We start from the raw sequence: 24023 nt of genomic DNA on the forward strand, positions 1-24023 counted from the left end.
GAAATATAAAGTTATTAGGGAGGAAAACCCGTCAGGATAACAGCAGACTGACTGCTGGTAAAATATACGACAGGTCTGGACCACACGTGAATTTTGTTCGTTTCTGAAAAAAATCTTAGAATACGAAAACATTGGTGAATGCCACAAATTCTCCTAAATCACTCGTACGCAGAACTTAAGAACAAATCTGTGCGTACGAACGGTTCTTGCATGAGGCCCATTGATTCTACATTTTAAAATTGATTCTAAATTTTAAACTTGTATATTTCCATCAAAACAGGCACATGTTTTTCTCTTGTTACATAACTAATTGTGTAATTGCTCATAAAGCATTCACACTATTGAGAAACATTTTTTTTCTTCTGTAGGTTTTTTGGCATGCATCTCGCTCCGTAATTTTTACGCATTTCAACAATATATCAAAGAGTTCAGCTCCTTCAGGACATTCAAGCTATGACTTTTGGTACTTCGGCAGCGACTTTTTGAGATATTTATACTTTTCTGCTATGTTTTTCTCACTGAATATGAATAGAGCAGTTTTCAAAATCCTAAAACCGATACAAACATTCACAAATCTTTACTGTATTTTGCTACTTTTTGTTCTAGTTCTTTTTTTAACTCCTTTTTACTGTTTCAGTTTCTTTTTATTTGCTTTTGTTTATGTTTTTTTTTCTGTTTTTATTTTTGCTATCGTTTGGACCCTTTCTGCAATTCTGCTAATTCTAACCTTCTTGTGCTTATTTATGCTATTTCAAGCTTTGTATTCTTAAAATCAGCCTTCTACTAAATTCAGCTGTTTTCCACATTTTTAGCTAATTTAAGCTAAGTTCATATTTTGTATATAATTTCAGCTTTCTCTTAATGCACAAACATGCTCTGTTTCTTTTTGTTAGTTTTAGCAATTTCAGCTGCATTTTCAGCTATTTTTAGGCTAGTTTAAACTTTGTAGCTATTCAGCCATTCACACAGCATTTTCACAGGAAATTTAAATGCTCTAGTTTTTCAAATATTTAATGTCATGAAACAAAAACGTTTAGCAGAGATTATGAAGGTTACAGTAAGGGCCTTGTGAACGTTTTGGGCACTAAATGTTCATAGAAGAGGTACAGTCAGTCAAAACTCTGTAAGTATGATAAGACTTGTTCTGCTTCAAACAAAACTTCTGAAGGTTGTAAGGGAATATTTAAATCATCCTACATTTCGGAAGTAAGACCTGTCTTATTGAGTGAAATAAAAAGCGAGGAAAATCTTTGCAACATTTTCTGAAATGAACATTTGTTCTTTAATAGATATTCAAAGAGACCAATCAAAAAAAAAAAAARAAAAGAAAAGACTTAACTCTAAATAAATTCATGAGCCAAATATTGCAGAGATGGCCCTGAAATGAACAAGATGAATCTGGCCCCATCATGATACTAAATTTACTTCAAAATCTCTGGAAAAGTAAACCAAAGAAAAGCAAATTCATCAAATATCTGGAAAAAAAGGAAAGGGCAAAGAAGTTTAAAAACCTCACGACAAGAAAAGATCTTTCATGCAATCAAAAACAAACTTCAATAGTTTTCTCATTCAATTCTGTTTAAAGCGATTTTATTAAAGTCTTATTTTGTTTTTCACCTCTGAAAACTGTGATCCTTTCTTACGTTGTTATCATTAAAGCAAAAAGTTTAAAAAATGTCTTGTTGGTATATTTTGGCACACTTGTTGACATGAAGGCAACACAGAGTCCATTTCTCACTTCATCTTACGAATCGTTAACTCGCCGGGAAAGTCGTAAAAGAAAAACAGATGGAGGAGATGGGAAGTGTGTTTCCTGTCCAGTTGTGCTCAAATCACCCCGATCCAGTGCAGAGAAGTCGTAAAGCAAAACGTATATTTGGAGAGAGTTCAGCAGGAAACATTTAAGGGAAAATAAACTGGAAGGGAGCAGTAAATGTTATTGCTCCATTAATCAAAGTGACAGCTCCTGTGCCCATCAAACACTTGTGAATTGTCTTCTGGTGACATCCAAGGATCTGGGTCAAAGCTGAAATAAGTAAAACATATCAGTAGATGAAACAAAAGGTCATTGCCCTTGTGTTTCTCATATATTTTTAGGAGACAAAATTGAATTGAGGACTGGTTGGCCGTACACTTTCAGCAGAAGAGTTTAAGAAATACTGGATGCTTTTTTGTTAACAGCTTTTGTAAAAGACTGGCCGTAGTTAAGAGCTATGCAGGGACATCATGTTTGACAATACTACATTATGACCTCTTCTGTTTTTGTCCAGGAAAAGGCTGTGCCAGAAAATCAATCAAGGAAAGTGTGACTGTGGACAAATGTTTACGCTGAGCAACAATCATCCGACACAGCTCACAATAAAGACTCCAGAAGGAGAAACATACATTATTTATCCCCAAATCATCTTTTACAAATCTGAGACAGCAGCACTTTTATTTAGATGTATTTTTTAGTTTATTTAGTTTATTTATTTCTTCATCATCAGTGACTTTTTTTAAGTGAAGAGAAAATAGAGACAGAGAGAAAAACAGGGAGAGAAGTAATTAGAAAGATAGAAAGATTGAAATAGCGATTAGAAGTTTATTAAATATACACCAACAAACACAGGACCACACACCCAACATCTGTCCGCTCACCTGAAAAATAAATGGATAAATACATGGAGGGCATATATAAAAATATACGCATACCCATACATATATAAAGATATACATAAATACATGCCTACATCATAAATATTGTCAGTATATACACACAGACATATATACACACTCAGTGACCAGTCAGAACCCCCCGGATCAGAACACCTGTCTGTGAGCAGTTGTGAACATGTGTGTACATACAAGATTTCTCCAATGGAATATTTAATAGTGACTGTGGAGGACCGAGATCCAACCCCCAAGTCACGAGGCAGACATAGGGAAGACCAGAGCCCAAGGGCCCGAGAGGGATCCCGAGCGCAGAGCCCCAAGGGGCACCCGCACGGGAAGATCCGCCCACCCACCCCCCAGATCAGACCATAGGGGAGAACTGGGAGAGTCCCCCCAGCGACCACACGCACAGCCCCTGGGGCCAGCAGCAACAAACTCATGGGCCCCACCGGCACCCGCCATACCAAAGCAGATCCAGGAAAGGGCACAGAGGTCCGGGCCCCCAGGGCGCACCCCCTTCAGGCCAAAGCCCGACAGGTCCAGAGGTCCCGAGCCCCAGCAGGCAGTCACCAGGCCAGGCCGGCACACACCCCAGCGTCCAGCCCCAGACCCCGGGAACCCCCAGCATGCCGGCAGCCAGCTGCACACCCCACCGGGGGGCTGAGTACCAGCGGGGCCCCAGATACTTTTATTTAGATGTCATCTTTTTGGTTGTTCTGCTGAATATTTTTGTTACTTTGTTATGATGAAATGGAACAAACTGCATACAGAGCTATTAAACTCCATATAGTTATGAAAATAAAAAAATAGTGCCTGTAAGGTAAATCTTTAAATGATGTATTCAGTTGATACAAACCCATTTTGTGTTTTTTTTCTAAAAGGCTTAAAGGAGATCATCCAATGACCAAACAGGTGCTTGAGATAAAGGAAAAAGCCAGATAAATTAAAGATACAGTATATTGGAGGGGGGAAAGGGCATCGGTCAGGAGGTAGTTTTCACAAAACAGCTCAACTGAGTAACATTTACTGCATTTTCCAGCTAAAGCAGCAAAACAATATGTGTTTTTTTCCTTATCCATTCTGGAACCTTTCATCTACAACCAGCTACTTCATGGTTATTGTTCCTGCTCAAGTGCAGTTTAAAAGGCTTTTCTGTCTGCCTCGGGGGGGCTACCAGCTGCCCCTTAGGAGAATCATGTTATTTTGTCGCCACGCAACAAACAAAAAGATCAAATATCGATCAGCCACAATAACAATCCACCTTCCCCCCGCAGTAATGCAAAAAACCCTATGCACCGCACAGCGCTCTGATAAAAAAAGCGACTTTGACATGTCAAACACACACGCACATTTGTATTTGCTCACATAAACAGACCACCACCACGAGACGAGAGAAGCTTCTGATGAATGTTAAACAAATCAGTTTAAACTCACCATCTGTGACATGTTTCTTCCTACATGCAGAACTGTGAAAAATCAATGCAGAAAAAAAGACAAATTAGTTTTTTCAGTTTTTCAGTAAAAGTTGTGCAGAATTTTAATGAGTGAATTATCTAAACGAGCAAAAAAAAAAACCATAATGGGAGTTTTACACAAATTAGGGCTTTTAATGAAATTGTTCTAAACCCTCCAGTAGGTTTGTAAAATACAATCTCTATTATAAATAATTAACAGATGTGTCTGACAACTGCTCACTAAAGTTATCAAAAGTGTTCTAATGCCACATAAAAGAGGTGATGAGCAGCTTGAAATTAGGCTCACTTTTTCAGCTGTGAAAGTTGGACAACAGATGCATAAATTAACTCCAAAATTACAGTCAATACCTGATCAGAAGGTTTCTGTGCAAAGGACACATTTTGGCACTCGAGAAAAAACATGTTCACAAAGTCCTGAATGTTTCAAAAACTGTCAGAACAAACTAAGCTTCCCATTAGATTTAGATATTTCTTCAGCAGACAAACATGGGAACAATGAATGCAAAAGAGGAAGAAGTCACCAACATGGTTTCATGGTTTCATATTTCATTCAGAACCAAATGGCTGCATTAGGAGTTCATGCTTTCCAAATTGTTTGCAATTTTTTAAAACCCTCCGTCCACATCTAAGGGGATTATTTTTATAGACTACACAGCTGTAGATCTGTCTGAAATGCCTTATTTGTTAGCCAGACGTTTCATCTTTTACTTAATGTCATCACTATGAGAAGTGTTCGCAGAAAGCCTGCCTCCTGGCTTGTTTGACAGGAAAATAACAGCAGCTTCTTTATGAAGCCAAACAAGTTTATTCAGTCACCTGTCCAATTAGAGCTTATCAGACGGCTCGGGAAGAGGTTTTAAGGGGTCGTCAATGTCCTACAACTTTTCACAGTATGTAAAATAACAGTGGTTTCTAACATTAAAACATGTTCTACTGTTCCATCCTGTCCACAGAGCTCATATTTCTAACATTAAAACATGTTTTTAAGAATAAAATGAAAGCAACAATGTAAACAAGCTTCATGTATAGTCTTTAAATGCACAAAGAATCTTATATTTTCCAATATTATTTTTTTCTATCTTGACATAAACATTTAACATTGCAAGAAATGTCATTTAGATGGATTTCGTTTCATGTTTGTGTGTCCTTTTCAGTTGAAAAGGGATATAAACTGCAAGTATATGACATGAATTTGATCACTAATCATATTTATTGCAAAAAAAATCTTTACACTGATGATATAGAGGAGTGGTTCTCAAACTTTTCAGGTTTTGTCCACAGTAGCATGATATGTGCCTCCAAATATTTTTTTGGTTGATCACCAGGTCAGATAAACAAAATAATTTATTCATTTGAAATACTTTAATTGTAAAGGGACGGTGTTATGTGTTTTCCAGGCACTGATATAGTGTATAATTCAAGGTTTCTATTTTTATCTCCCAGTGCTGACACTACCATTTATTGAATTAAAGCAATTTTTAGGTTGAAGATTTTGAAGTTTAAAATGAGTAAAACACTTTTTTTATTGAAGCTTTTATTCTGATTTTTAGCACTGCAAGATGCGTAAGCTGTAATTAGGTGATGCCAAGATATTATTAATTTTTGAGAGGGTGAAAATGCCTTTCTTGACACAGTTTTCTGACTGAATATATCAGTGAAGCAACCAGACCTGTCAATTCAGTCCGTGTTCACATCATCCACTTACAGTTTTACCTCATCCCTCTCCTCACACCAGCTGCTTACCATCATTTCCTCAAGTTATCTCAACCCTGCATTGTGCTCAAAGTTATCAACAAACCATTAGCAACTCCAGCAAACAGTACTGGGTTTCATTTCAGCTCATCGTTTACTGATATTACCATTAATTCAAAATGTATTAGGAACAGTTAAATGAAGATAGAGTTGGGCGTGTTTTTTTTCAGGTAAATTAGCTCTACAGTGCGAGTGGATGAATTGAGAGTTTCGATGAGTTGGAGTAATTAAGAAATTGGAATAAGCTTTATCCTGAACTTCCTGAGCTTGATGCAGGCTGAATAAAACATTTTCTGCATGAGTGTGCATTGTGCTGTAATGTGTTTTTGCGTGTCATGTTGCAGAAAGTAGCTGTGAGGAGCTTGAGTTCGACAGGAAGGAAGAGTCTCACCTCCTAATCTGAATCAACACGTGTCCTAAAGGTGCATCAGCGTCGCCTCATCACCTCATTACCTGCTGAGTTCTAAAGCTTGATTTCACCAAAAAAATATCTGTCAAAATATCTTTCTTTGCCTTTGAAGAATGAGGATTACACATTTAATCCATAATTATCTCCTACTTAAATCAGTCACAATCTCATTATGGAACAAGGATGCCCTGCTTTCCTGCAACCGATATCTGCTCTGCACTGTGGGCTCAGTATTAAATTGTAATTAAATTCTGAAAAATTACACTGAAGTAGAACATCTCGTCACGGCACAAATCTTTGAGACAATATGTCTATAGGAGACACGTGTATATAAGCTTTGTTATCAAGAAAGTGGAATCATGAAAAATAATTCACACTGAAAGTATGAAAATCAGCTGATCTTCAAAATATTTCAGACAGAATCCACTCAGACATGATGTATGTGCCTTTTGAACATAAACTTGTACATATTGTATCAAGTCTTGCTGGCTTATAAGAGCTGCTGGAGTCCAGTCCAGTCCTCATCATCAGTGTCAAAAGACTCCATCCATCCATCCATTCATCCATTGAAAGTACAAGCATGAACAAAACATTAATTTTTTCATTAAAATAGACAAAAATAAACATTTTTAGGTTTAACCTCAAAGCTTTGTAGTAATATACAGTGTTTCTAAAGCCTTTTTAACATTAAACCTTTCAAATATATTGGTATAAAACGACAAATTGCTCATTATTAGCTGCAGTAATGAGCGATGGAGTTTGAATAAATATAAGTTACACTAATAGATGTTAGGAGTAAACATTTCAGAACATTTTTGCAAAACATCTAATTACTTGATTCCAGCTGTCACCACACAAAAACATGTAGAAACACTCATGAGGCTGTAAAGTAGTTAAAACAAAAACAACCCAGAAGAACATCTTATCAATGTGGACTGTGGTAACATTAAGATTCTGAGCAAATTAGTCCCAAAACTGGCTCCAAATTAAAGCAAATCACACCAAGCGTATCTACAGTTTGTCCATTGGACAAGATTCTCTGCAGCTCCTACAGCTGCAGCCTTAAGAGGATCTTGACCAGCTGCATCACCATATGGTGGGGCAGCTCCACTGATACAGACCATAGACGCCTGCAGGGAGTAGTGAAGACTGCTGAGATCACCAGGACTTCACTTTCCTCTCTGCAGAGCATCAACTACAGCAGAGTCCAAAGGAGAGCTGCCTTCATCCTGAAGGACTCCACCCATCCCCTGCACAGACTTCATATGATAGTAAACAGTGAGCTGCTGGGTTGAGTTTCTCAGTGCTTAAAACCCTGTGTCCCAGCTTCAACACACATGATAAAAACGACACACCAGCTTATTATTTTTAGATTGTTGACAAACTGTTGGAGTAATTTATTGATTTAGAGTCATGATGTTAGAACAGAGACAAATCTTAAACGAGCAGAAGTGAGTTCAGAGGACCGGGGTTAAAAAATATACCGTTGGCTCTCATCCAGAGAACTTATTTTATTTGATAAAATATTCATGTGTTGCACTCTTCAGTTGAACTGGTCTCAAAAAATTGGTCTTAGTGATGAATGATCACAGGAGGGCAATGCTTTGTTAAAGACAGCTACAGGAAAGCATTGATCCAGGCTTTATTTAAAAGAAAGAAAAATAAAAGTTATTGTGAGAGAGATAAAGGCAATGAAACTGCAAAATAAAATGTTTAATTTAGGGAGATTGGCTAAATTGATGAGCAGGATCACAAGTAGTGAATAAAAAGGTTACATTTGCTACAATTTCAGACACCTTTTTTAGCTTGTCGATGGTGCTTTTGTAGAAGGAACTAAAAAAACAAATAAATAACAAAACATATCACACTGTCTTTGAAGTTTCCTGAGAGAGATTGGTACTGCAGAGACCAAATCTGATAAATATTGTTTTTTTATATAGAATATTTTCTATAGAATACTTTAGATCATTTTTATGTTTAATAGGGGCAAACATGTTATTTTATCACTTTTTACTGTTGAATTGTGTATCTTAAACTTTCATTACTAACTAGTAGTATATTGGATTTTTTTCTCAATAACATAATTATATTTTTGGGAGATTATTAAAGAAAGCAAAATAAAGACAGTAAATTTCAGTTCCTGAAAAATTAAAAACTTTTACATTAGATGTAATAACAAACCATTAAAAAAACAACATGAGTATGAATATTTGAGTCTGTGATATCTGGGGTACGATCCAAGACAGCAAACCTTGAATTCAGTTATTTTTGATGTCATTATAAAACCTAAAATGAGGCAGATCTAGAGTGAGACACTTTTACTTTTCTGCTCCAGACATTGCCACATTGTCACAATTGTTTTATTTTTTTTTCCCATTTTTTTTTTCCATTTGGGATCCCATCAAAGTGTTTGCAGCTGAGAGTTGTGGGGATTGAGGAGTAAGAATGGCGCTATAAAGAAGCAATCTTGGTTTCATGAAGTAGGGACTGAGGCAGTTGAAAAATGGATGGGTCGTAAATACTTGTCTGGGACAAATGCTACACAATCTGCCTGTGTGTGTACGCGCTAGAATTTGTTTTACTACCTGGGAAGTTATGTGACTACACAAACTTTTAGCCTATACCAGTAATAAAAATAATGTTTGATACGTATTTATGAGTACTGGATGAGCCAAGCAATAAAAAAAATCACTAAAACTATTTCTTTTCATTCTAATTTGCTATTTTTGGGGAGATTTTGACATAGTGAATAGTGTAAAGTCTAAGTGAGCAGTTAAAAAAAACAACTACCTGCTGAAGTGCAGTCCAATGTCATTGAGAAAAGCACTCAACATTCCCAAACCCTTCATTACATTTCTGTCAATCTTCATTCTTTACAAACTCCTGCACCTGGATATCAAGGTCACTGTGTTTGGTTTATTTTACGAGATGTGGCTGAGATTGCATCAGACCACTCCTATGGTCTGTTCATACCCAGTCACTGAGTAATATCACAAACGAATGTTGCAGACCTGCAGTGGTTAGATATTAAACAAAGCACAGTGATGTTTCTAAAAGGTTGAGAGCTGAAAATACCATGGATCATTAAAATAAAATTAGCAGTGTTCTTTGAACCACTGCACGTTTTTAGCTATGCTAACTGTGTTTTTCAACTGGTGGTCCACCAATCACTTTAAGTTGGCTGAAGGTGACTTTTTTGGACAGTGGGGATGACGTTAGTATAAAGTAATTTTGAATATTGAGTTCTTTTTGCACTTTAGGATAAGACCATATTCATGCAAACAAGAAAAAATACTTACCAAATTTTATTTTAAAAAAATTATTGTCATCTATTGAATTCACTGTATTTCTTCTCAACAACTTGTCCTACAGGTATTGTATTAAATAAGTAAATAAATAAATAAATAAATAAATAAATAAATAAATAGGTTGCAGAACCCTGGCTCACTAAAAAAAACGGTCACTTTGAAGAAAATAGGTTGGGAACCACTGATTTAGAAGATCCATCCATCCATCTGTCCTATGAGGAATGTTTTGTTTTATTTTGCAGTTTTCTTGCCGCTTTCTGCACATGACGCAGGCAGGTGGAGCTACAAATGATGTAACATGAAAACTATTGCAAAATAATGCAATATGTAGTTATGATTAGAATGACATGTTTTGGAAAGAAGCAAGTGATGTTGAAGGATTGTAACCACTATTTTCCCAGAAAGTCTTAAAAGAAGAGCTTTTTGCCCAGTCCTTACATCATCACTTTGATTAGACAGATCAAGAATATTATAGCAGGTTAATAGCAGTCCTGTGTGCGAATGTTCCAGCTCCCGCTCTTTATGCCAACACTGACCTCAGCTGACCATTTCTTTTGTAATGCAATCATGAATAAGTGCTAGTGTTCTCTCTTTGCAGACCAGAATCTCACTGGAATGAATATAAAGATTTCATAAATGATAAATACTTTAGTCAGAAGTACAAGAAAAAACATCACTGACGGCAATAAAGGGCTCAGGTTTGTATGGAAATTATGAAATGAAAAAAAAAAGAAAAATAAAGAAAATAAGGCCAAGCTGGCTGAGTTTATAACTTTTACAGTAATTTAATCACTCTAACCCTAAAGCCCCATGTTATACTTATTATGCTTGTATTGAAAATGTTATTTAAGCAAGGCACTGTTCTCTTATGGCTGCATGTAATTATTTAAAACTAATCCAACGAAAGTATTCAGATAACATCATAAATGGTTTTATTAAGAAAAACAATGCATCAAGAAATTTAAGATTTATATTTTAATGTAATTGACTAAAGCTACCTAAATATTTTTTTTTCTTTTTACCTTAACGTTAAAATTACAGATTGTTTATTCGCTTAATTATTGGAGGAAATAATATAGAAAAATGGTGTCAAGGTGTCTGCTCTTCATTTTTCCTTTTTTTTGGTACAGTACTGCTGATACTGTATATAGTATAGTATAGTCCCAGCACTCCCAGTTACTGCTCTGTGAGGCAGCACACATAAGTTGATGCATCTGTGAGCTTTCTGTATGTTTTTCTCTGCATCCAAGTGTGTGCTGTGCTCCAGGAGGCCGACTCCCAGCTGTCAGGAAGTGCAGCCCGCAGTCAGTCAAGGGGAACAGGTCTCTGTAAGCTGCCAGTCAGTCCCAGCTCTGCTACTGCTGTCCCTACAGTAATGATGCTGGGGGGAGCACATCGACCACTACAGGAGCTCATTAAGGGAAAATAATTGGAGTTTGTTTAAAACAACAGCCTCTAGGCTTTGGAGACAGGTGTTTGTCCAGATTTTAGGAGGAGAAGAAAAAAACAACCTCCTTCTGACAATTTCCACTTGCCAGCCACAAAACAGACAGACAGACAGACAGTTCTCCTCTGAAACTGTAATTCAGCCGCCTCATTTGGCCTCCAATCCCTCATCTATCAAGAGCAACAATAAAAACAGGAAATGCTGACTTTCTTTCACACAACGAGAGCCTTTTCTGATTCCCTGCTTTTACCCAACACTGACAATCAGACTAATTATTAACACTCTCGCACAGATAAGTGAGAGCCGGGATTCATTTAACGGTGCAATCTAAAATTAAACACAACACATGTAAACACTGTCACACAAGGAGAAACATGCAATTATTGGTAATTATTGCTCAGGATTCTGCCACAGCAAAGTCAGCCAACCTCCAGAAAGCCTCAGACTGGCAGAGTGTAGATCAAATAAGATTTTTTCACTGTAGCAACTCCAGCAACTCAGTGTTGCTCATGCCACAGAGGCTTGATACAAACCTCTCTGGGTCATTATTAAATATTCATCTGCAGAACGACAAATCTGTCCATGAAAGCATGAAAAAAGTGCTTTTTTGATTTCATAAAATGACGCTAAATTCGAATTCCGTGAAGGGACTGTTAAACTGGCACGAAATATCCTAATCCTCCTTAACGTCTCGGAAACTGTGCGTCACGCGGTGATTATGCTGCCTGCTCCCGTGTTTCACATGTTCCTCCCTGAGCAGGATGGGCTTAGATCCTCAGAATGGCTGACTCAACTGTTGGAGGCGAGCTCAAACTTTTACCTCGAGTCATCAGAACAGGATTAGGCGGACATTAGTTTCATTTGACGTACCGTAATTCGCGTTTTTTGACAGGTAAATTAACTAACGGGGAACAAATTGTGTGTATAAATCAATTTGTCAGTTTAAGCTGGAACTCACCTTGAGGTTTCTTTAACAAGGCGTACGTCATATGGTACAGAGAATGAGACTAAATAATAATGAGAATAAATCTCAACCACAGTGTGTGTTTACAGCTGCTTTTAGGTTTCAAACACTAAAAGACTGGACACAATTCTGTGGCAAACAAAATAAAAATACTGAAAGTAAATTTAAGTATATCATTTTGCTCTATACAGAACATTTTATGTTTAAGTGATTGTTGTAGCAGCTATTGAGGTGAATCACTCTGTCTCATATTGTAGTAAAATAAAAATCCATCACAGTAAAAATAACCTTAATTGTATCATTGGGCCTCATGCAGGAACATGTTCGTATTCTTATCCTAAATTTCTCTTATTTTTGTTCGTACAAAGGGTTCGTACGAACATGTCACGTCAGATTCAACAAACTCTTCTATCTTCAGGAAAAGTGTGTAAATGAGCTGCGTAAATTACACCTGTTCTATCCAGCTGCTCGTGCACGCGAGAGGAGATTAGCATAATTACCACCCCAAAAACACCATATAAGGCTATGTTTCCTGCCTCAGATACAAGGAAGTGTCCATTCATGAAAATGACAGTGAAAATAAAAAGAAGAACTTTACGAGTTCAGAGATTGAARTCCGTCTGTCAGAGATCCAGAAAAGAAAATCTGTCATTTTTAGCAGGTCAGCTGTGGAATAAAAAGAGCTGCTAAAAGTATAAACAACGGTGTTAAATCATTTTCATTTATTCAGAAGCCACACCGTCGCACACCGTATGCCCACCCCCCCAGCGCTGTCTCAAGTGGTCTCAGTTGCGGTTCTGAAATAAGCCTTTTAAATGTTTTCAAAATATGTCTGTAACTTTGGAGAAAACCCAGGACTTGCTGGAGGGATTATGTATCCCCTCTGGTCTGGGAACATCTTGGAGTCCCCCAGGACGAGCTGGAAAGTGTCGCTGGGGAGAGCGGGGTCTCTCTGCTGCTGCCCCCATGACCCGATCCCGGATAAGCGGCGGAAAATGGACGAACGGACAATTTATATTGTTAGTCTAAATTATTACATTTAAAATTATAACTTTAATTCAAGCAGAATAGCCTATTGTCAAGATAATCATGGAGTGTAATTTATTTTCAACTCAAAATATCTTCAAACTAATGAAATATAAAGTTATTAGGGAGGAAAATCAGTCTGGATAACAGCAGACTGACTGCTCGTAAAATATACGACAGGTCTGGACCACTCGTGAATTTTGTTCGTATCTGAAAAAAATCTTAGAATACGAAAACATTGGTGAATGCCACAAATTCTCCTAAATCACTCGTACGCACAACTTAAGAACAAATCTGTGCGTACGAACGGTTCTTGCATGAGGCCCAATGATCTTTTAAAAACTGTGATGGTTGCAAGTAAAAATTTGTTGTGGACTCAATATTTTGTCCACATTTCCTGAATATAATAAATAATAACTGGGAGGAGTGGTATCAGAGGTTAATCCCCATTGGTGAACAAAAATTTGAGTGGGAAAGGTGAAGCACCCACATCTGCCTCCATTAGATACCGTACTTGATTCTCAGACCTAAATTTGTAAAAGCATTTACAAATTTATCAATTTGCAGAAATGTGAGGCATGTAGCTGTAATCACCGTTATGATTGAGTAAAACTGGAGTTAGTATCTGAACTTCTAAGTTCACTCCGTTTTCATCACATCCTGTTCTGAAAAGATCCAACTCTGTGAGACCTCCTGACCAGACATAATGATAGCCAATCACAATTCGAGACTGCAATCATGCAGATTTAGTTTTCAAAAATTGCTTCCAGATCAGAAAGTCACCCAACAACAGACTTTCCCTTAAACAGAGCTGAACATTCCTTCCCTCAGTGCTCGTTTGGTGGTTAGAACACAATATGGCGTTGCACCGTAATGTGACTGCACAGAAAATAAACCAAACTGGTCAACGTCCAGCTCGACTACCTGCGACCATCAATATATATATAGCCTTTCAGCAGATGGTGCGTTTATTTACATGTTATGGTTTCACCTCAACGTCATGCCAGGTGTTCTCTTCTTTTAATGAATAAAGCTCCTTTGGCTTCATTTCTTCTTTATTTGCAGCCAGGTTCACTGGTTTATGTGGTATAATTGGCCAATTTAGCTTTTGAATAGAAAATATATTCAATGATCATTATGCGCAACTGTTGCACATTTTTCTTTTCGGAATCCATTTTGTCAGAACCTGCCCTGTTCGCCTTCACTTCAGGGCCGTTTTTCTTCCAGGCTCTCTAAGCAGAAGAAATGTGAGTCACATCTGTAACACTAAAGGCGACATGTTTCATGGCTGTGTTGCGTTATTTTTTTCCCTCCTTTTTAAGCTGTTGTGAACAAATTGGCATCTCTGCCTCGACAACATAATTCTTCCCTGTACGAGGGGCCCCCGTTGCACATTAATGCAAATGGTGAGTCAAGAAAAAGATTATTTGCGGTTTGTCAGTGTGAGGCCAGGAGCAAAAACAGCACAGCTATTCTGCTGTCAAACGTTGGATCCGGCAAAAAAAAAAAAAAGAGCGCGTGTCATTATAATGCATTTTACAAACCACAAAATCCTCAAAAGGAGCGGAAGCCGCCGCTTTACATGTGTGGAGCACTTCCAGCGGTGGTATTCCAGGCTGAAACCACAATTTTTTTCATTTTTAACTTTTTTTTATTTCGATGTGAAATGTGCTGTTCCTGAAAGTACGTGTTGAAAAGTAAAGCTTATAAGGCCTAAAATACCCTTAATAAATTTTTCTATGATATACGAAGGGTATTTTAAAATATTTTATTTATTTTTATTTATTTACCATTATTTAACCAGGCAAGTCCCGTTGAGGTCTCAGATCTCTTTTTTCAAAGGAGGCCTGGGCCTGAAGGCAACCTATTGTACATGTTTTTGGGGGGTGGGGAAAACCAGAGCACCCGGAGAAAACCCACACAAGCATGAGGAGAACATTTAAACTACGCACAGAAAGACCCCAGATCCGAACCGATGATTGAACCCAGAATATTTTTTCATTTAAAACATCAAGCTGTGCTGTAGTTGTAATACAATTATGCAAGACAGGATTATGAGCTTATAAAAACTTTTAAGTTTATTTGTAACGTTGTTCTTCCTGTAGCCTCTTGAGTTTGAGTTGAACTGATCATTGTGTACGCCTTGGTCCAAACAATAAGACAGCATGTTTTGAAGCCAAAAGTAGAGAAATTACTCATTTTTGGCAGCAGCCCACTTCACTTATAAATGTTCATTGTAAATCCAATCCTTTTTATTGGATTCAAACTGACTAAAAAACAGGGATTTCGTTGTGTTTTCATTTTCTCTGCAGACACACTTGGCTCGTTGTTACCCTTTTACTAAAAACTCTCCACCTACTGCTTCCCATAAATTCACAACAGCGGAAAACAGATGTTCTGGGAAAAAAACAACTGAAAACTAACCCAAGTTTCTGCTGTAAATTCTTTCATTACTATTGATTATAATATGACTGATCTATCATCTGGGATCGGCTCCACAACTTATTACTCAAACTCATCCAAAAATCCCAGAAATTATTATTATGTGACTTGATTATTTTCGGCTAAAGTTTTATAAACAATGCAATGGTTCATCATAGAGATCAATTATAAAAACTAAAAAAAAAAAATCTGAGAAATCATTTTAATGTAAATTTCCAAGCTGCTGTAAGCCCTATTTCTTTCTTCACAGGAAAGCAAGGCATTATTTTTCTTTAGAAATGAATTGACAGACAAAAAAAGTCTGATATGACACGCAACTTTTATGACTTGAATGGAAATGCAGATAAAATAATCCGTTATAAAGAGCTGAACTCCTTTCAGATCAAGATTATTCTATCATTGAATAAAAACTTTTTTCTTTTACAGACGTTTTTATAATAGCAAGCCTGTAAATGTTAAAAGACACCCTCTAAATGAGTTGGTGAATAAAAAAAGACTGTGAATCAGATGTCAGTGTGGTATTTAAAAAGAATAAATGAAGATGAACTTCAGCAGGCTTCGTGAGAAATCTGTTGCGCAGAAAAGCTAGAAGGTTACAGACAGAGGACTGATCGTGAGCGTGAGATCCTGCAGACACGACATGACTGATGCAGCGACTCCCCGCGCCCAAAGTTAGAGCAAAGCGACAGATGGCAACGTAGTCGTATAGACTGGAAAGCCCACATGCTGGCAGGTGATGAGAGTACAAAACAGCAGCATGCAGCTGGAAAACAAAGCAGGTTAGCCAAGACTATTTATCCAGCCCAGCTTTCGGATACTTCCAGCGTTTAACTCAGTGGGGAATTATTCTGGGGGGAAACGGGAGCTGTTACCTGACCTTACCGACTCTCATTTGTGAAGTATGGAGCTTGATTCATGTTACCGAGCTGTTGGGCATTTTTTCTTAGACTGCAGCCTTTACAGCATACAGCAGCTCAGAAGATTAAACAAAAAAACAGCCACAATTATTTTTTTCGCTACTTTAGGAAAGAGTAATAAACTGTAACCTCCTAAAAAGTTAGTCAAAAACACAAAGAAATGCTGCAAAAAGTTAGCGGTTTGTGCAAATTAAGCAGCCGATGATGAACCGTGCAAGTCCCTGTAAGAGAAGAAGGCATCCCTATGTGAAATAATCACTGCGACCTCATTGTTTGTTGCGCTGCACAAAAATATTGAAACAAAACTTGGTTCAGAGGCATCTCAACTTGTCATCTGACTCCTTAAAGGTTTTCATTTGAGCACGGAGGTGGACCAAGTCTCCTTAAAGTAACGGTGGTGTTCTGTACCACACCAACTGCCACACATTCACTTTGGGATTTTCCAGAGGCACAGCATGGGCAGGAATAGTTCCTCCAAACCCTCTTGCAGAGATTACCCAACCATTTACCTGCTGTGAATTCTGAAATGAAACCAAAACTCAGACCAAAGATCTGTTGAATTCTTTCACCTGACTGAACACAAAAAGAACTGGACAGAATACAGTTTCAGGCCATTTGAAGAAATTTTCACCAGAAAAATAAAGTTTTTTCTGCCCCCACGCTCAACCTGCTGCCTCGGTGACCCGACTCCAGAACAAGTGACAGATAATGTATAAATCTGAAATAAAGCATAATATGATACCTTCCTGATTGATACAATAGTCTGTTTAGCACTGGATTCCAACTGACCGCTTGTTTGTAATTTATATTGGACATGAGGCTGCTGAACGTTTGGAGCATCAGGATCTACTTGTAGGGAATAATTACAACATTTCAGAAAACATGTTTACGCTCTTTCATCAATATGAAGGCTGGGTTTACTCTGAACTCTGATAAGTATGAAAACAGCAAAACAAGAAAGCGTTTAGCATAAAGTTTGACTCTATCTAAAATAAGATCAATCAGCCATGTAATTACTGTGTGTTTTTCTGGTCTGAAATAGTTGCTCATGACTTTATTTTGGGGTTTTGTTTGCCTCTTTCTGACTGGCAATTTCACTGTGTAATTCAAACTCCTAATCTCGTAAATCGTAAATGATAGAAATGTGAAAACGTGACATTTTGAGGTAGAATTTGCTTGTAAAAGTAAAAACATAAACTTGAGATGGCTCAGTTTTCTTTTTTCGATTTTACTGCTTTAAAATTAGAATAGAAGATAAATGAAAATAAACATGAGAACAAATTACTGCACAGACAGTTTATCATGTGAGGTTTTAGTTTTATAAACTATCTCACGGATTTTAAAAAAAAAGAAATGTGGAGTTTAAAGTATTGTACAAAAGCAACAGCTCAAGTTAGTGCATTCCAGGTCAAATAAATGGTTCATAAAATGTTTATCTTTGACCATAAGGGGAACATAAAGACAGCCAGCACTGCTTTTCCAGTTGCTAACACAAATATGTTCGGTCTCTTCCATATTTATGCCAGGGTCTGTAGGGCAGCTGAACTGTAAATTGAAAATAACCTAACAAAGCCATGAGGGACTCCGCTTTTTGTCACTTAATACATTAGGAGAATTTCTTTCACCCCACAGCCCCAGCTCGGATTATTTTATTAAGAGGAAAGGCCTTTCAGTTTTTGTTGTGTCATTTCAAACTGGAGCAATCCTCTGATTGCGACCCCAGAGTGCACAAGGTACAAGTCAGAAAAAGAGAAGCAGAAAGAAAGAGAGAGAAGAATCCAATGCACCTAACAGGAAATAATTCTTGACTGAAAAGCATTTGCTTGGCAAGTTTTTCATCTTTGCTATTTCTCAAACTCCCCTTGTGTCATTAGTTTCTGGGTGAGAAAAAAGGTGCTTTTTATTTCCCCCTCTCTCTTTCTTCCGAGTACAGGACGCAGCGCATTATCTCCCCACAAATTTTCCTTTTCAAACACTTTGGCTGTCATTGGTGGAGCAGCAGCCTGGGGATAATAATGCTGGGACGGGAAATGCAATAAAAGTAAAGTCATTTGCTGCTCACTTACTCGTTCATTTAATGACAGCTTGTGGCAGCTACTATAACAGAATTAGCTTGCAAACTTCTTACGCTGCATTTATCAGATAAACGCAATGCAAAAAAAATTCATTATTGTTCATTTTCACCTGGTGTTTTGGGGATGTTCGCACAATTACAAGTCTGCATAATGACAATGCTCGGTAATTTTATAAAGTAGTGTTCACTTTAAAACAAAGATCTTGCAACAAGGTAATGATTCCTTTTGTCACTGTGCATAATTGGATTTGTTAGCACATAAATCATGCTAGATGTGTACTTTTGACCCTTCTGCTTTTTTTTTTACAAACCTATTACCATTTCATTGTATTGCACATGTAAAGGAAGACAGCTGAGGAACCAAGTACTGAGCTTCAACAAGCTGTGTCATCAAATATTTCAGATTGTTTTGCTGAAAAGTAATGCATTCACAAGCTTTTTTTTTGAGGAAGCAACATTGAACAAACATGACTGCTGCCTATCTGTGCATAAAAAAAACTCACAACCTGCTTCCTTATTAAATCTGGAAGGCACCAACAAAGAGTTTTTCAAACCATTTTATGCTCACAACCGCATGAAAACATGACGATAAAAAAAATGTTTCTCAGTTGAGCCACAAAGGCCACAAAAAGGTAAAAAATCAAGTTTGAATTTGCATGAAAAGCTGATTAACCTGGTCCACCTTTACACCTTTACATGGTAGCTTGTGTTTTCTGCTAGTTAATGTTTTTATTTGGAGTTTTTCTAAGTGAGCTGCTGGTTCTAATGAAGAGATCACAACATGAACAAGCAGAAACACAGAAAATGAAAGTGACACAAAATGTTGCAAAAAGAGAGAGATTTATGGAAAAAAAATAGCAAAAAAAATTGAAAATCGAATTTATATTGTTAAATATAACTGTTTAACGGACAATAAAGCAATCATAAGACTAATTTCAAACTAAGCTTACATACTAATCAAGCTTAAAACAAGGATAAATAGTAATAATTTAAAATAAATAATGCGCTAAATGAAGTGTAATGAATAAAAGAGGATCAAATTACATGACATCGTCAGCTGCATATTTGTTTCACGAGATGTGAAGATGAGATTTTTCTTTTTCACTTTCAACATTGAAAAGTGTGAAACAACTGGGATGAACACTGCAGAATGTACATGCGCTGCTGTAATGTACAGGTGTGATGTTTGACAACTTTAGAGACGTTTCATTGTTCATTTGTTTTTAATCAAGCTTATCGCTTAATTTGATTTCCATTTAAGATAATTTTCTTGTGTATAATGATTTAATCTGTTAGCTATTTGCTGTTTGCAAACTGCATTATAAGCTGGTTAAAAGTGCAGGTAAGCACATCATTTTTTTTATTTGTCTATGAAGGTGAGCTCGTCAGAAACAAAAAAATCCCTTCTGCAAACTTGTATTTAAGCTTGAGCTCTTGCCATTATTTCTTCCCATGGTTCACTGGGGCCCAGTTTAACCTCTGAAACGGCCCCACCGGCAACACTGCCTGCGGGTAGAGGAGAGAGGGTGACATGGTGAGGAGGTAACATCTGTGGTGGAGAGAGCAGAGAGGTGTGAAGATAATAGCCCCGGTGGGGAGATATGCAAGGTGGGGGGGGGGGGCTTTATGAGGGTTGATCAGTCTCCTGTGAAGGAGTCCTGCATTGCACACATAAACTGAAAGAGCAATTTTCAACTTATTCAATTTTTTTTACCTCCAGAGGCTTAGCATTTTTCTCACTTTCTTTCTTTCCTCATTGCTGCTCGTTTCGAAACACCTTAAATTTGAAATTTGTTTTAAGGCCATGATAATTATTAAGTAGATTAAGCATTGCACAGGAACAATGTGTTTGTTTTATCTGAGCCACAATATCTTAAAGCAAAGAGTGACTTTAATCTGCCCCGAACTGTTCATGTTTTTAATGTTTGTGTTCGTGCTGACACATTGAATTTATCTAGTTCATAAGATCCATCACATTTCACTTACCTACCTATTATCCATTTCTTCTTGTTTGGAGGGAATGGGGGGTGGCACTGGTGCTTTTCTCAGCAGTCAGTGGCTGAGAGGTGGAGTATACCCTGAACTTGTCACCAGTCCATCACAGAACCACACCCATACAATGGGATAAATCTTGCGCCAGCAGGAATTGAATTTGAATCGCTCAGATTGAATCTGAATGTGCACAATTTTAAATTGAATGCATTGGTTTGAAACTGAATTTTACTAAATTGAAACTGAGTTTAATGATTTGAAACTGAATTTAATGTTTTGAATGTGGATTAATTTGCTTTGAAACTGTATTTTGGTTTATTAAAAATTCAGTTTGACCACCTTTACTTTCAGTTCCATAATTCAGATTTTTGTGTCACATCCTGGTCCTTGAGAAAGCCAGGCAGAGTAATCAAACACAGATCCACAGATTTATGTTTCWCTTTGGTGAAGTTTCTCTTCTGTATGTAACAGAGTTGATACAATCCACCGTAAAAGTGACAAAAACAAAGTTATTTTGTTGCAGTGATTAATTTTACCTATATGTAGAAAATGTTACGTTTACATCACCTCATGGATCAGTCAGCAGCAGTATCTGAACAATATGTGATCTATGATGTGATGTAAATGTATCATTTTCTACATATAGGTAAAATTAATCACTGCAATAAAATAACTGTCTGTTTTTGTCACTTTTACGGTGGATTGCATCAACTCTGTTACATTACAGAAGGGAAACTTCACCAAAGTGAAACATAAATCTGTGGATCTGTGTTTGATTACTCTGCCTGGCTTTCTCAAGGACCAGGATGTGACACAAAAATCTGAATTTTGGAACTAAAATCTGAATTATGAAACTGAAAGTGAACGTAGTCAAACGGAATTTTCAACAGACCAAAATACAGTTTCAAAGCAAATTAATTCAAATTCAAACCATTAAATTCAGTTTCAATTTAGTAAAATTCATTTTCAAACCAATGCATTCAATTTCTAACTGTGCACATTCAGATTCAATCTGAGTATTTCAAATTCAATTCCTGCTGGCACGAGATTTATCCCATACACACCAGGCTGCAAAAAACAAATATCAGTGAACCTTCAGACAATTTAAAATCACCAAATAACCTACGTAACATACAGGCATTTGGACTGTGGAAATAGGGTACCCAAAGAAAACCCACCCCTGAGAAGTTCCTGATGAGAGGTAATAGTGCAAACCACTGCACCAACTCACAGCCAAATACAATCTGAAAACTATGCATGTGTGATTAAAAATTTGACAAACAAGCACTGACAGCTTATATTTTTGCAATAATTTTATGATGTCTATGGAATATTTAAGGACAAAATCATTTAAACAGGCCTCACATCTAAAGTGATCTTGTTGCAAGAGGGTCTTAAGTGTTTCGTTGTGTCTTTATGAAGAAGCTTTTTCTTGTTAATATGTTAGAGGCCATAGCAGAAGATGTAATTATTTATTAACTATGTTGGCTGGATTGTATGAAACCAGATGACAGAAATTAGTTATCAGATTTGTATAAAACTCCATATTTTTGTCTTCAGTAAGTTATTCTGATTTGAAAAAAATAAAGTTCATCAACAAAATACAATGCTCCTAAAACCGATTGTAAACAGCTTGAGGCATTGTTGTGATGACGTGAAGAAATGGGCGTGACAGAAGCGGTAGGAGGTTCTTTAAGAGACAGAGACCAAGGTGTTTAGAAACAGCTATAATGCAAAGTCAGATTAATTTTGGATTTATACAAATTGACAGCATTTTCATAACAACTGAAGGTGACATAGTTACTTTATATTGGTATAAAACTGAACTACACTTTATGCCTGAGAAACACATACTGACCCTTTAAAAAGTAAATACGGCACAGATGTGGAAACCTTTAAAGCTGCTATTTATAGGCCCTGACATACTAAAATGTTTCAGACAACTTATTCTAACTTGTGAATTTGTTTTCCAAAACCGAAGATGTCTATCCTGAAGATGGAATAAACAAAATCTACTGGCAGTCTCTTTTGGAAGTATACATACTTACTTATTTGGTCATAACAAAATTTTCACAAGTTAGAATAAGTTGTCTAAATCAGTACAGTGTGACAGGATCTTAAGGATCCTAATTAGAAGTGGATTTCAGAGTAATTCAGTTCAGCATCTATCGTTTTCTTTCCACCATTTTACTCCATATTTTTGTACGCTGTACTTTCCCTTTTACTTCTCTGGCTTTCTTTGAAACGCCAATTTTCTTGTACAAACAAAACCCTCACCGGTTCTCTCACTGTCCTTGACTTTACTTTTCGTTATCCATCTTCAAGGAGAGATGTGGGGGGTAGTGGCTGGAGGGAATTACATTTCATCATCCGACAGTATCAACTGAGGCTGATACCTTCTTTTGCCCCTGCTCATCTAAATACTATTGTTGTTTATGAGTGGCTACACCCCCCCCCCTTTTTTTTAAATTTAGCCCATGTATGGAAAAGAGTTCAGGAGACCAGGTCATCACATGCAACAAAAATTAGTCCGAGGCCATCACTGTGGAGGGGGGCGGGGGTGAATAAACCACTTATCTGTGAAACGTCTGCAGCAAGGCACTTGGCTTTACGAGGAGAGAGAATAGGGAGCACTCACTTGTGAGCAGTAGTTGCATGCAGACAAGTAGCAGTGAGGGAGGGGAAAGCACTCACAAAGCTGTGTGGTTCGCCTCCAGAGGGTTCAGGTTTACAACGGGAAAGAGGAAAGCAAAATAGGAACTACAAATGGCCAAGTTGTGGCTAAAGGAGTGGCTCCCGTGACAAGCCAGGACATCAAAATGTCCTGTTAAAAGAACCGAGTGATTTCTTATGGCCCACATGCCTCACGTCTTTAAGGTAAGTCAGTAAAGGAATGGGAAATTTCTTACCTGGTTGTGTCATTTTGTAGGTGTTGAAAAAATATCTTCTGGTTTGATGTCTTGCAGAGACTAATTAAATCCCACAAGAAGCTATCGTATCTTCAGCAGCCAGACCAGGGTGTTTTTAAACACAACTAGAGGGTGTGCAAAGCTTTTTGTTTTGTCATTTTGGTGGAAAAAACACAAAACCAATTGAAATTGTGATGGTGGTGGTGGTGGAAGGAAAGAAAGGACTATATAGTTGCAGAAAAAAGATAAACACTTGATTTAACTATATCCCTTTATAAACATGCTAATTAAAATGATCAGATCATGGATTATGATTGGGTATTTTAATTGAATTAAATGGCTGTAAAAAATTATACATCTTTAAAGAAGACATATTATTTTAAATACTTCTGTTTCACATTTATATCTATATAAGGTCTACAGTATATAAAGTGGAACTGCAAAGCTTTGGTTTGAATTCCTCCTTATTGTAACTCCACAAGCCCCTCTTTCTGATGTGTGTCTCAAATCAACTCATTTTGAGGCTGCCTCTTTAAATCCAAACGAGGCGCTTCACACCCTGCTCGCCTCCAGCTTCCAGAGTGGTCCACTCTAGTCCGACAGAGATGTTTACGAGTGCAGAAACTTTTATTTTTTTACAAATGAATTAAAAGATG

At 37.2% G+C, this 24023-nt stretch overlaps 1 long non-coding RNA gene across 2 annotated transcripts in view; it reads right to left on the reverse strand.

Moving 5' to 3' along the window:
- LOC106527867 (uncharacterized) overlaps positions 1-4284 on the reverse strand; it is a 102463-nt gene extending 98179 nt beyond the window's left edge. The window contains exon 1 of one of the 2 annotated variants that reach the window (XR_001311433.1): positions 4087-4284. This is a non-coding gene — a long non-coding RNA (uncharacterized LOC106527867). The remainder of the gene's footprint in view (positions 1-4086) is intronic. The other variant, XR_001311432.1, reaches the window with a different exon arrangement.
- Between the last annotated feature and the right edge of the window lie 19739 nt (positions 4285-24023).

The sequence above is a fragment of the Austrofundulus limnaeus genome, unplaced genomic scaffold, assembly GCF_001266775.1.
Source record: "Austrofundulus limnaeus strain Quisiro unplaced genomic scaffold, Austrofundulus_limnaeus-1.0 Scaffold345, whole genome shotgun sequence".
Taxonomy (NCBI): domain Eukaryota; kingdom Metazoa; phylum Chordata; class Actinopteri; order Cyprinodontiformes; family Rivulidae; genus Austrofundulus; species Austrofundulus limnaeus.